This window comes from Macaca fascicularis, chromosome 12, assembly GCF_037993035.2.
Source record: "Macaca fascicularis isolate 582-1 chromosome 12, T2T-MFA8v1.1".
Lineage (NCBI taxonomy): Eukaryota > Metazoa > Chordata > Mammalia > Primates > Cercopithecidae > Macaca > Macaca fascicularis.
Window position 1 is genome coordinate 66,381,312 of NC_088386.1, and position 12,562 is coordinate 66,393,873.

Sequence of the window (12,562 nt, forward strand, 5' to 3'; positions counted from 1 at the left end):
AAATATCAGCATATACTGCAAAAGAGTATGGCAAGTATTGTATTATGAAACTTGTTTCAGGAGTGTGTATTCCCTAGACCTTGATGAGAAATGTATTTCTTCCTATGGATCTCCATGAAAAATAAAATTTTAGAGTACAGAGAACAGACTAGAGTTGAATACAGACTCTAGCAGTTCAAAATTGTAACCTGAAAAGAGGTAGTAGCAGGGAGATGTAATGGAAAGGAGGGGTTACTCTAGAGGTAGAAAGAATTGGAAGGAATTGGTGATAAAGTAAATGTGGTAACGAGGTAGAGGTCAAGGATGACTGTCAGTGGGAGGATGAGGTATATGGTGATGCCAGCCCCTAAAGACAGGAACACAGGAAAGCAGCTTTGTTGAAGAAGATGGAGGTTCACTTGCACAAGTTGACTATGGGAAATGTATTAGTATCTTATTGTTGCTACAAAAAATTACCACAAACTTTGTGGCTTAAAAACAACATAAGTTTATGATCTTATAGTTCTGGAGGTTCTAAGTCCAAAATGGGTCTCACTGGGCCAAAAGCAAGGTGTCAGCAAAGCTGCATTCCTTCTGGAGGCTCTAGGAGATAATCCATTTCCTTGCCTTTTCCAGCTTCCAGACCCCACCTATATTCCTTGGCTCATGGCCCCATCTCTCCTCCTTCAAAGCCAGGAATGTCTGGCCAAGTCCTTTTCATGCTGCCATCTCTCTATTCTCTCTCCTGACTTTTTCTTCTGCTTTTAAAGATGCTTGTGATCACCTCGGGTCCATCTGGATAATCCAAGATAGTCTCCCTATCTTTTTTTTTTTTTTTTTTTTTGAGACGGAGTCTTTCTCTGTCACCCAGGCTGGAGTGCAGTGGATGGATCTCAGCTCACTGCAAGCTCTGCCTCCCGGGTTTACAACATTCTCTTGCCTCAACCTCCCAAGTAGCTGGGACTATAGGCGTCCGCCACCTCGCCTGGCTAGTTTTTTGTTTTGTTTTTGTTTTTTTTTGTTTGTTTTTGTTTTTTTTTTTTGTTTTGTTTTTGAGATGGAGTCTCGCTCTGTCGCCCAGGCTGTCTAGTTTTGTGTGTGTTTTTTGTTTTTTTTTTTTTGAGATGGAGTCTCACTCTGTCGCCCAGGCTGGAGTGCAGTGGCCGGATCTCAGCTCACTGCAAGCTCCGCCTCCCGGGTTTACCCCATTCTCCTGCCTCAGCCGCCCGAGTAGCTGGGACTACAGGCGCCCGCCACCTCGCCCGGCTAGTTTTTTGTATTTTTTTTTAGTAGAGACGGGGTTTCACCGTGTTAGCCAGGATGGTCTCGATCTCCTGACCTCGTGATCCGTCCGTCTGGGCCTCCCAAAGTGCTGGGATTACAGGCTTAAGCCGCCGCGCCTGGCCGAGTCTCCCTATCTTAAAGTCAGCTGATCAGCAAGGTTAACTCCATCTGCAACCTCAATGCCCCATTGCTATGTAACCTAACATATTTGCAGTTTCTGGGTACTAAGATGTAGACATCTTGGGAGCAGAGGGGTGCATTATTCTGCCTAACTCAGGAAGTATTGGGTAAGTGTTAACTAGTGTTCATGGTAGGAAGCTTAAAAAAGACACTTGGGCTGGAAATATACCTTTATTAGGAGTCATCAGTTAGAGATAGTAATCAAAAAAACAGAGTGGAGGACCCATGGAGACGGTGTAGTCCAAATAGAAGAGGATCAGGGATAGAATTATAATGACCACCAACATTTAAGTGGCAGTCCATGAAAGAGAAGTGCACATAATAGACTGAGAAAGAACAACCAAGAGGAAAATTGGGAAAGCAAATATAGGGGGCACTGTTGGTTTCCTACTCAGCAACTATCCTTTTCCCTTTCTTTGCAAAGACAGTCCTGATTCTGTTCAGATATTCACTCCCCACATACATAGCCATGAGACCCAGCCAACCAGTGCCTGGCATTTCTCTGGTGACTGTTATTGTTCCCGAGATGGACATGTGACCTACTTGTTCTAAAAAGATCGAGGACTTTATTTCATGATTGGGAGGAGATGTTCCTCCATTCTTCTGGTTAAGAACCAGGAAGCATGCTGCTCTAATTTCTGCTGGCAGTTATCTCATGATCATGAGAGAAGCTAATCTTAGGAAGAAGCTGACGCTGTGGATGGGAGAACAAAAAGAAACTAGGCTCCTGATAATGCTCAGCCACTGAATCGACCGGACTGGGAGCCAGCCCTCTGAGTTTATGTTATGAGATAAGCTTTCTTATTGTTCAAGCCAGTTGGATCAAGGTTTCTTTTACCTGCTGCCAAAAGGCTCCTAACTGATATTGAGCAGCACCACAGAAACCCAAAAAAAGAGTTTCAAGGAGGCTGCAAAAACCTGCTTTGCCCAAAGTCGCAGAGAAGACAAGTAAGATAAGAACTAAAAGGGTAATTGGATAGCAACAAAGAGGCGGTTGGTGATATTAGGGAAAGCTGTGTCAGTTGAGTGTGGATTGGGGGTGCTGTATTTCAGTGAATTTGAGTGCATTGGAGGTAAGGAAAAGGAAAACAAGGAAAGAAAAAAGATGAAGTATCATTGGAAGACATAAGGTAAGTGGAGTATTATTTGTAAAACATTTAAGCATGTTTACCTGGACAACATGGCAAAAACCATCTCTATAAAACATATAAAAATTAGCTGAAAGTGGTGACACATGCCTGTAGTCTCAGCCTGGGAAGCTGAGGCAGGAGGATCACTTGAGCCTGAGAGTTTGAGGCCACAGTGAGCCATGATCTGATTTTGCCACTGCACTCCAGCCTGGGTAACAGGGAGACTCCATCTCAAAACAAGCAAACAAACAAACAAACAAACAAATAAATAAATATTGATGAGCCTGAGCCTGTTTAATAGGATGGATGATAATAACAGCTACTGATAGCCTGTTATGTGTTAGGCACTAAGCATTCAGATGTTAATGTTTTAATCCTCATAACACCTGTATGGAATAGACGTTATTATTCCCAATTTACATAGGAAGAAAGTGAGGTGTAGAGAGGTAGAAAGTAACTTTCTAATGATCACGTACTTGGGAACTGGCAGATTCAAGTCCAGGTCATTTTATTCTAATACCCCGCCCTTCACGCTATGGCTTCCTCCCTAAGAGGCCAGTGGAGAGGAACAGATTGAAAAAAGGGATAACTTACAAGGCATTTATCTAATACTTTAGAAGATCCATGTAAGGGAACCTTAATACATGGCAGTGTTTAGTTGAACCACTGCCCCAGCAGTCCAAGTGTGGAATCAGAGCTGTGTCTCCTCTTCTCCAGTATTGGTCCTTTCATAGCCTTCAATTACCCTACATTATTTTATATACTAAACAAGGTGATAACCTGCCTTTATTTATTTATTTATTTATTTATTATTATTTTTTTTTTTTTGAGACGGAGTCTCGCTCTGCCGCCCAGGCTGGAGTGCAGTGGCCGGATCTCAGCTCACTGCAAGCTCCGCCTCCCGGGTTCACGCCATTCTCCTGCCTCAGCCTCCCGAGTAGTTGGGACTACAGGCGCCCGCCACCGCGCCCGGCTAGTTTTTTGTATTTTTTAGTAGAGACGGGGTTTCACCGTGTTAGCCAGGATGGTCTCGGCCTCCCAAAGTGCTGGGATTACAGGCTTGAGCCACCGCGCCCGGCCTATTTATTTATTAATTGAGATAAGATCTCACTCTGTTGCCTAGGCTGGTGTGCAGTGGTGTAAACACGGCTCACTGCAGCCTCAAACTCCTGGGCTCAAGTGATCTTCCCACCTCAGCCTCCTGAGTAGCTGAGACTACAAGTGCACACCCCCACCCCTGGCTAATTTTTTAATATTTTGTAGAGACTGGGTCTTGCTATGGTGCCTAGGCTGGTCTTCAATTCCTGGCCTCAAGGGATTCCTCCCACCTCAGCCTCCCAAAGTGTTACGATTATAGGTGTAAGTCACCATGCCCAGCCTGCATTTACTTTAATTACAATGTTTATTTCCCTTTAGCTTGGTCCTGGTGGACATGTAAGATAGACGTAATTGTGGTATTTGCCTGAAATATTGATGTTGGTCACGGGGGAGCACGTGAACAGAGCTCATGGTACCAGATGTGAAGTCAAGCCTATGGCCATTGGAAACATTGTGGAGTTTGGGGCAAAAGTCCTATACCATAAGGTCTTGAGAGTTCACAAGAGGCAAGTAAGATAAGGCCTCCAAGCCCAGACTAAAGAGTATAATGGTCTTTCTGATTGTCTCTCCGAATAAGCCCCCCAGTCTCATAGGATATGAGTTATAATGGAGCAGGGGGAGAGTATAGAGCTTGGAGGAGCTTGGAAAGTAAAGTATTGGGAGAAGATATTGGCTTGCATAGCCTGTTCAAAATGTACCTTTCTGAACCAAGACACAGCTTATGACACATATCATGGTTGGTTCCCCCTATATCCATTCCACCCCAGATGGTAAATCTAAGCTAATCATAGTAATCCTATCCCCTTTGCTACTAGTTATTGCTAGGCATGGGCAGAACTACACCAATATCAGCTGATGAAACATCAGCAGGAGTTGGATATTAACAGGAAGCAATGGAGCCCTCATGGCTGCTGGCGGCCATCTTAGAACCAGGAGTAGGCCTCATGCTGAAGCCAAGGCTAAGGGCAGCAGAGCACAGCGAAAAAGGAACCTGGTCCTTGAAGACATTTTCTCACTATGTAAAACAATAAATTTTCTTGCTATTTAAACCGTTTTGCTTCAGATTTTCTATCACTAGTAGCTGAGAGTATATCCAATGTATCTGCCACAGCACAATGATAATGCCAATAACATCTCCTAAGACTGTGTAAGTCAAACTGGATGCTTAGGTTGCCCTCAGGTCCCCAAGAGTTCATGGCCACTCAAAGCCAAGGAAGAGGAATTGGTGGGTCCTTCTGTCACTCAGGATAGGCAGAAATGTGAAACTGGTTAAAATGGTTATCTCTGGGTTGTGCAATTGAGGGGAGATAGGTAAGAAGAGTTTTACTTTTCATTTTACACCTTTTATTTATTCCCTTAAAATTTTAAAATCATGGGCATATATCACTTTTATAACTAAAAACTTTTTTATTGTAAACCATACATAGAATGCAATTTATCATTTTAAGTATTTTCAAGTGTATACTTCAGTGGTATTACGCATATTTACATTGCTGTGCAACCATCACCAGCACCCATCTCAAGAACTGCTTCATTTTCCCAACTGAAACTCCGTCCTCATCAAACAGTAACTCCTCATTTCCCACTCCCACTAGCCACCATTCTACTTTTTGCTTCGATGAATTTGACTACACTAGGTACTGCATATAAAAGGAATCATATATGTCATTTTGTGACTGGTTTATTTCACTTAGCATGTCTTCAAGGTTCATGCATGTCATAGCATATGTCAATACTTTATTCCTTTTACTGCTAAATAATATTCCACTGTATGCATATGCCACATTTTGTTCATCTGTTCATCCACTGATGGACATTTAGGTGGTTTTCACCTTTTGGTTATGGTGAATAATGCTGCTATGAACACAGGTGTACAAATATCTGTTGGAGGCTAAAACCTTTTAAATTAAGCATATACATGGGGTAGGGGAAAATATGGGGGTGAGGGGTTACTGAAAATGCTAACCATGGTTGCGTTTGTGTGATGAGGTTATTTCCTTTTTCATCATTCTAAAGTCATAAGCTTTCTTTAGCAAGCATATATTACTTGAAAGGAAAGAAGATGTACATTTTTTGAAAGAAAAAATCTTTAAAAGAGAATTAAGGTAAAATTGACCTTAGGATCAGAAAAGTTAACGTAAGGAAGGAAATCAACATTCATGGAGTATACAATTATGTGAGGTGTTTTAGCAGGCCTTAGTACTCTTTCTGGTATGATGGAAGCTTTTAATGAGGATAAATACTAATAAATAAGCCAATAAATAGTTCATTAAGTACAGGGGGAAAAAAATCACCTGAGATAGAAATTTGCTTATTTTCATAAAATATTAACCAGTAGTACATTTACAAATTGCCTACCCTGATGACTAATTGGATATTTAAGCAGGATTAATTGCAATCCATCACAAATAGCCCCCAAAGTCCCTGTTTTCTTAGGATTTATGATGTAGTTCCTGTTGCTGCACAACAACATGTATTTTAATACTGAATTTTCATAAGCTCCTCCCCCTGCTTTTTAATACTTCAGCTATTTTGTAACAAGGCTTTTGGTGTCCCACGCTCTCAGGTCCCTAATGTATCTTCATCTCTAATAAAGATTATTCTAAATGTCTTTCCATAAAAAGACTTGCTTGAAAGTAACTATTCTTTTTTTTTTTTTTTTTTTTTTTTTTTTGAGACGGAGTCCCGCTGTGTCGCCCAGGGTGGAGTGCAGTGGCCGGATCTCAGCTCACTGCAAGCTCCGCCTCCCGGGTTTTTACGCCATTCTCCTGCCTCAGCCTCCCGAGTAGCTGGGACTACAGGCGCCCGCCACCTCGCCCGGCTAGTTTTTTGTATTATTTAGTAGAGACAGGGTTTCACCGTGTTAGCCAGGATGGTCTCGAACTCCTGACCTCGTGATCCGCCCGTCTGGGCCTCCCAAAGTGCTGGGATTACAGGCTTGAGCCACCGCGCCCGGCCCGAAAGTAACTATTCTTTAAGATGATAGATTTCACAGTTCCCTGCCTACCACTGGACAATATGTTAAGAGGAAAATCTCTTTCCCATCAAAACAGGCACCAAATTCAGTTTCTTCCAATTGGCATCAGAAGAACCCAACTAAAGGTGGGAGCAGAGTATTTTTTTTTTTTTTTGAGATGGCGTCTTGCTGTGTTGCCCAGGCTGGAGTGCAATGGAGTGATCTCAGCTCACTGCAACCTCCACCTCCCAGGTTCAAGCGAGTCTCCTGCCTCAGCCTCCCAAGTAGCTGGGGTTACAAGTGCGTGCCACCACGCCTGGCTAATTTTTGTATTTTTAGTAAAGGCAGGGTTTCACCATTTGGTCAGACTGGTCTCTAACTCCTGACCTCAGATGATCCACCCACCTTGGCCTCTCAAAGTGCTGGGATTACAGGTGTGAGCCACGGCACCTGGTGGGGGGAAAGAGTTTTAAATCAGCAGACAACATCCTCATCTAAAGCCACCTTCTCTTAGCTCACAACCTGCCAATGAAAGAAAATAAGAGAAAAAATATTAAAAATCATATGTCACTACACAAAATTAAGGGAATACTTCAAGAAACGTATCTCAAATGAAAACTTGCTAAATTGAGCTTTCTTTGAAAACCTGTCAAGGCAGACTGGGCGCAGTAGCTCACACCTGTAATCCCAGTACCTTGGGAAGCCGAGGTGGGAGGATCACTTGAGCCCAGGAGTTCACGACCAGCCTGGGCAACATAATGAGACCCTGTCTCCATAAAAAAAAAAAAAAAAAAAACGAAACCAAAAAATTAGCCAGGTGTAATGATGTGAGCCTATAGTCCCAGCTACTCAGGGGTGGGGATGAGGTGCGAGCATCATGTGAGCCAGGGAGGTCAAGGCTGCAGGCAGGCACGATTGCACCACTGCACTCTAGCCTGAGTGACAGAGTGAGACCCTTGGCCCCACAAAGTGCTGGGATTCTAGGCATGAGCCACAGTGCCCAGCCTGCAATTTTAAATATAAGGATAAAGGAAAACCTCACTGGGAAAAGAACACTTGAACATTCGAGTAAAGACCAGAATGAGAAGGAACAAACCCTACAAATGCCTGGAAGAAGAGCTTTCCAAGCACAGGGTTAGTAATTACAGAGTTCCTGGCCCATTCTAGTTCATGTTTATGAAACAGCAAGGAGGCCATTGTCCCTAGGGTGGAGTGAGGATGGGATAGAGCAGTTCAAGAAGAGCTCAAACAGGTAACAAGGTCAGACCGTGTATGTAGGGCTTTATCGGTATTATAAAGACTTTGTCTTTTCCTTTGACATGTGGAATCATTAGAGGGTTTTGAGTAGAGGAAAGCCATGATATGAGTATGACCTAGTATTTTACATTGTGTGTGTTAGGGAAGGAAATGAGGGATAGTAAGAGCAGAAATAGAGAGTGAAGTTGTTAAAGTTTGAAAGTAGCTCCACCAGAATTTACTGACAGATTGAAAGGAAGAAGTCAGTGATAACTCCAAGGTTTTGGACCAGACCAACTGGAAGGTGGAGTTGCCTCTAGTTATTTACAGAGATGAAGAAAACTGTAGTAGGAGCAGGTTTGGAAAAAAGCATCAGGAATTCAATTTGGGACACCTTAAGTTTCAGATGCCTATTAGAAATCCAAGTGGATGGCCAGGTGTGCTGGTTCATGCTTGTAATCCCAGCACTTTGGGCAGCCGAGGCAGGTGGATTACCTGAAGTCAGGGGTTTGAGACCAGCCTGGCCAACAGGGCAAAACCCCGTCTCTACTAAAAATACAAAAATTAGCTAGGCATGGTAGCACATGCCTGTAATGCCAGCTACTAGAGAGGCTGAGGCAGAATTGCTTGAAACCATGTTGTAGTGAGCTGAGATCACACCACTGCACTCCAGCCTGGGCAACAGAGCGAGACTCCATCTCAAAAAAAAAAAAAATCCAAGTGGAAAATTCAACTGGACATATCAAACTGGAATGTTGGACAGAGGTTCAGGGTACAGATATAAATTTGGGAGTCAACAACATCTAAATTTTTTATTTTAATTTAAATAAAAATTAAGATATTTAAAACTGCCAGATTGGATGAGATTACAGAGGGAGAGAATGAAAGTAGGAAAATAGAAATTATCAAAAGATTGAATCCCAGCAGAAATCCATAATTATGTGTAAATGTCACCTCATCACAAAACTGGCTCCCTCTCTCCCCTTCCTAAGAGAGTCTGAATACTCCATCAGAAAACTTTCTCTACAGATCAAACTATCTTTGTGCACTAATAAAAACCTCTAAGGCACTAAAGAGGAGGGTTTTGAGTCCTATGTCAGGGAATGATCAGTAGCTCTAATAAAAGAAATTGGCAAAATAATACAAATATTATGCTTAGCTTATACATCTCAGGAGAACAAATTTAAATTGATCAAAATCACTGTTGAACTAAGGGGAAGGAGCAGAAGCAGCAATTAACATGTATTGAACACCATTAACTAGGTACAGTTGTGCTTGCTAAAATGGGTTCTCTCTCTCTCTCTCTCTTTTTTTTTTTTTTTTTTTTTTTTTTTTTTTGGAGACTGAGTCTTGCTCTGTTGCCCGGGCTGGAGTGCAGTGGCACAATCTTGACTCACTGCAACCTCTGCCTCCCAGGTTCAAGCGATTCTCCTGCCTCAGCCTCCCAAGTAGCTGGGATTACAGGCGTGTGCAACCATGCCCGGCTAATTTTTGTATTTTTAGTAAAGACGGGGGTTTCACCATGTTGGCCAGGCTGGTCTTGAACTCCTGACCTCAGGTGATTTGCCTGCCTCGGCCTCCCAAAGTGCTGGGATTACAGGCATGAACCACCACGCCCAGCCTAAAATGGGTTCTATGAGCATCAAATAAGATAGCCTACAAGGCTGATATTAACACCCGTTTTACTTAGAAGTAAACTTGGAGCAATCATACAATAGCCGGTAAGTAGAATCTAGATTTAAACTCAAGTCAGACTGACTTCAACGTTTTTGCTTTTCTCCCAGCAAAAGCTTCCCTGAGGGCCTCAAGAGGTTCTTGAGTCCATGGTATTTACAACATGAGAAGAGTCGCCAGTGAGAAGAATCACAAAATACCTGTAATAATAAATTGTTTCAGATGAATGAAGCCTCCTCTGGTCTTATCTTGTACCCTAACCCTCCCATTATGGGGGTCTGGAGAGATTCTGTGATTTTTCCAAGGTCTGATGATTATTGTGTGACAGAGCCAGAAGGCTTCACTGAACAAGCATAAGGCGCTGGGACTGAGGGAAGAAGAAAGCATTTCCAGTCCCCTGCACACTAGGAGTATGGTCTGGGAAGTCCTGTAGCCTCTCTGGACTTAAGTTTCCTCATCAAGAAAACAGAAGACCTCAGGTGATAATTAACTGAGAATTCATACAAAAAACACACCACACAATTTCCCTGAGACTTATTTCCTACCTCTATAATATGAGGACAATTATTAGTCATGTTGTTAAAGAGAGAGAGACTGCAAGAGAGACCGAGATACAGAGACAGAGGTCTCTAATGTCCCCCACAGACCCCAGCACCACCACTGTTAGCCAGACTGGGCCCACAGTAAGCAATTCTGGGCAGCCTATGCCAGACTTTCCCCTGAGTTCCACCTTGCTCCTGCCTTGGCTTTTTTTTTGAGACAAGAGTTGCTCTGTTGCTCAGGCTGCAGTGCAGTGGCATGATCTCGTCTCCCTGCAACCTCTGCCTCCTGACTTCACGCGATTCTCTTGCCTCAGCCTCCCAAGTAGCTGGGATTACAGGTCGTGCACCACCATACCCGGCTAATTTTTGTATGTTTAATAGAGATTGGGTTTCTCCATGTTGCCCAGGCTAGTCTCAAACTCCTGGCCTCAAGGGATCTGCCTGCCTCGGCCTCCTATAGTTCAGGGATTACAGGCGTGAACCACTGCGCCCTGTCCCCCTTTGCCCTTCTTGGTATTAGAGTGCATTCGTCAGCTATTGTCACAATATTTGATACAGTTTGGATGTTTGTCCCCTCTAAATCTCGTGCCGAAATGTGACCCCCCCCAATGTTGAAGGTGGGCCCTGATGAGAATGGCAATCAATCATGCACCCCTTCTGTTAAGGTTCTAGTTTCCTCCCCTGAGTAACTGGCCAGGATTAGGGGAAGAAACCTGGCCTGGAATAGAAATTTAAGTTATTAGATTCTCCACAACTAAGTCAGAACTTTCCAGACCTTTTCACAAGCAACAGTCCCAGATACCTATATTTGAAAATGGGGACTAAATATCTGTTATTTTAAATAGTTCAAGAACTTTTACACTAAAAGAAATGAATAAAATATTACTCTCCTCAGTCTCCCATGAATTCTGTATTTCACTAAAGCATCTCAGGTGGGAAATCCTCCTTTTTGCATCCCACCCTTTTGGGGAAGGACTGCTTTTGCCTTGGTTTCTGTTGAGATCAGAAAACACAGATATACCTTTAAAGCTCCCCATCAGAATTACAATCCAGAACTATATTTCCTTGGTTTCCAGTTTTGCAGTGAAACAGTTTCTTGCCTAATATTCAAAGGTTCACTACCTTTGGGACACAGCTAGGTGGGAAAAAAACAGATGCCATTCATCCCCTAGTCTTTCACCAAAGGGACACACCACCCTGGGTGTTTCAGGTCACTTCCGGAGCACTTCTGACCATTTGAAAAGGCCATGCTTTGCGAAATACGGCAGGGATGAGTATGAGCCTGCATTCTTCCTTGAGAACTGTTCCCTTGGGAGGCCTGTTGTTTCTTCTCAGAAATTGTAATCTATTGCCACCTGGTGGTCGTTCTGTGTTCGTGTTTAGAATAGCAAGAAGTGGGCGTTTTAAGATTTGCACAAGGAGATTTGCCCAAACACAAGTCACCCTGTCCTCCTTGATTCATTTCTTTGTATTAGAATATTTTCATCTTCTGACTATCAAGGGGGAAGGACCATTTGCCAATTATCCGAATAATCCAGCTCTCTTCTTTAGAAGTGACTGTAATTCCTAGAGTCCTCCCTCTCCAGCCTTCCAGCATTCTGCTGTTACCCCCTCCCCCCACCCTCTCGCACTCTTTTAACGCTTTCCTACCTCCCAGCTGTGAGTGTTGTGTGGTCTGTTGGGATGGGGGTGTGGATTTAGCCATGGTCCTCCAAAAAAGTCCAGAATAATTCAGGGAACTATCTTTAAAGTACAAAAACAGCAAATGGACCTTAGCTCCAACTTAAGCAGAACGAAAGGTTAAGTAACGCTTCCCCCAGTTCTCGTCTCGGGAGACAGACGTTTAAACGGTGAACACTGCGGTTTTTTTCTTTTTGGTCATAAATTAGACACTTAAAATAGATTTTAAAGAGCCAGCTGAAACAAACCAATACCGTGGCCCTAAATTACGTTTCCTGGAGGCTAAAAATTCTAAGTGCGTCAAAAAAAAATTTGACGTGTCCTGTCTACTCACCTTGACTGACCACGTTTTAGGCATGAAGATCTCCCCGCAGCCCGTTTGGGCGCTCCTTCAACGCCTCACGCTCCTCCCACCCACCCGCTTTTCCCTTTGCAGAAAAGGCTTGGCCCCAAATCCGGTTGGAATATCTTTAAACAATCCCCCACCCACCCACGCCAGGGAAAGGAATAAAGGGCATTGTGGGCGGAGGGTCGTGTTCCCAAGTCCCAGCCGTGGTTGACATAAGGAAAGATTATCCTCGGCAAGACAGGGTAGAGTAGCTGGGACTGCAAGATCCCAAATCCCTAACGCCCGAAAGAGACTGGAGGGGTCGCACATCGCCCCCTCCTTCTTCTGCCTTTGAGCGCCGCGTTCCCATTTCTTCAAAGCGCTTCAACTACAATCGAAACAGCTGGGCGGATACCACTCCCTTCCGGGCCACCCCTCATCACCGGTTCGAGTCCCTGGAGAGGATATCTTTTTT

The 12,562-nt window shown here is 43.6% G+C and overlaps 1 long non-coding RNA gene across 3 annotated transcripts in view; it reads right to left on the reverse strand.

Moving 5' to 3' along the window:
* LOC135966548 (uncharacterized) overlaps positions 1 to 12,562 on the reverse strand; it is a 39,416-nt gene that overhangs the window by 23,243 nt on the left and 3,611 nt on the right. The window lies entirely within an intron of this gene.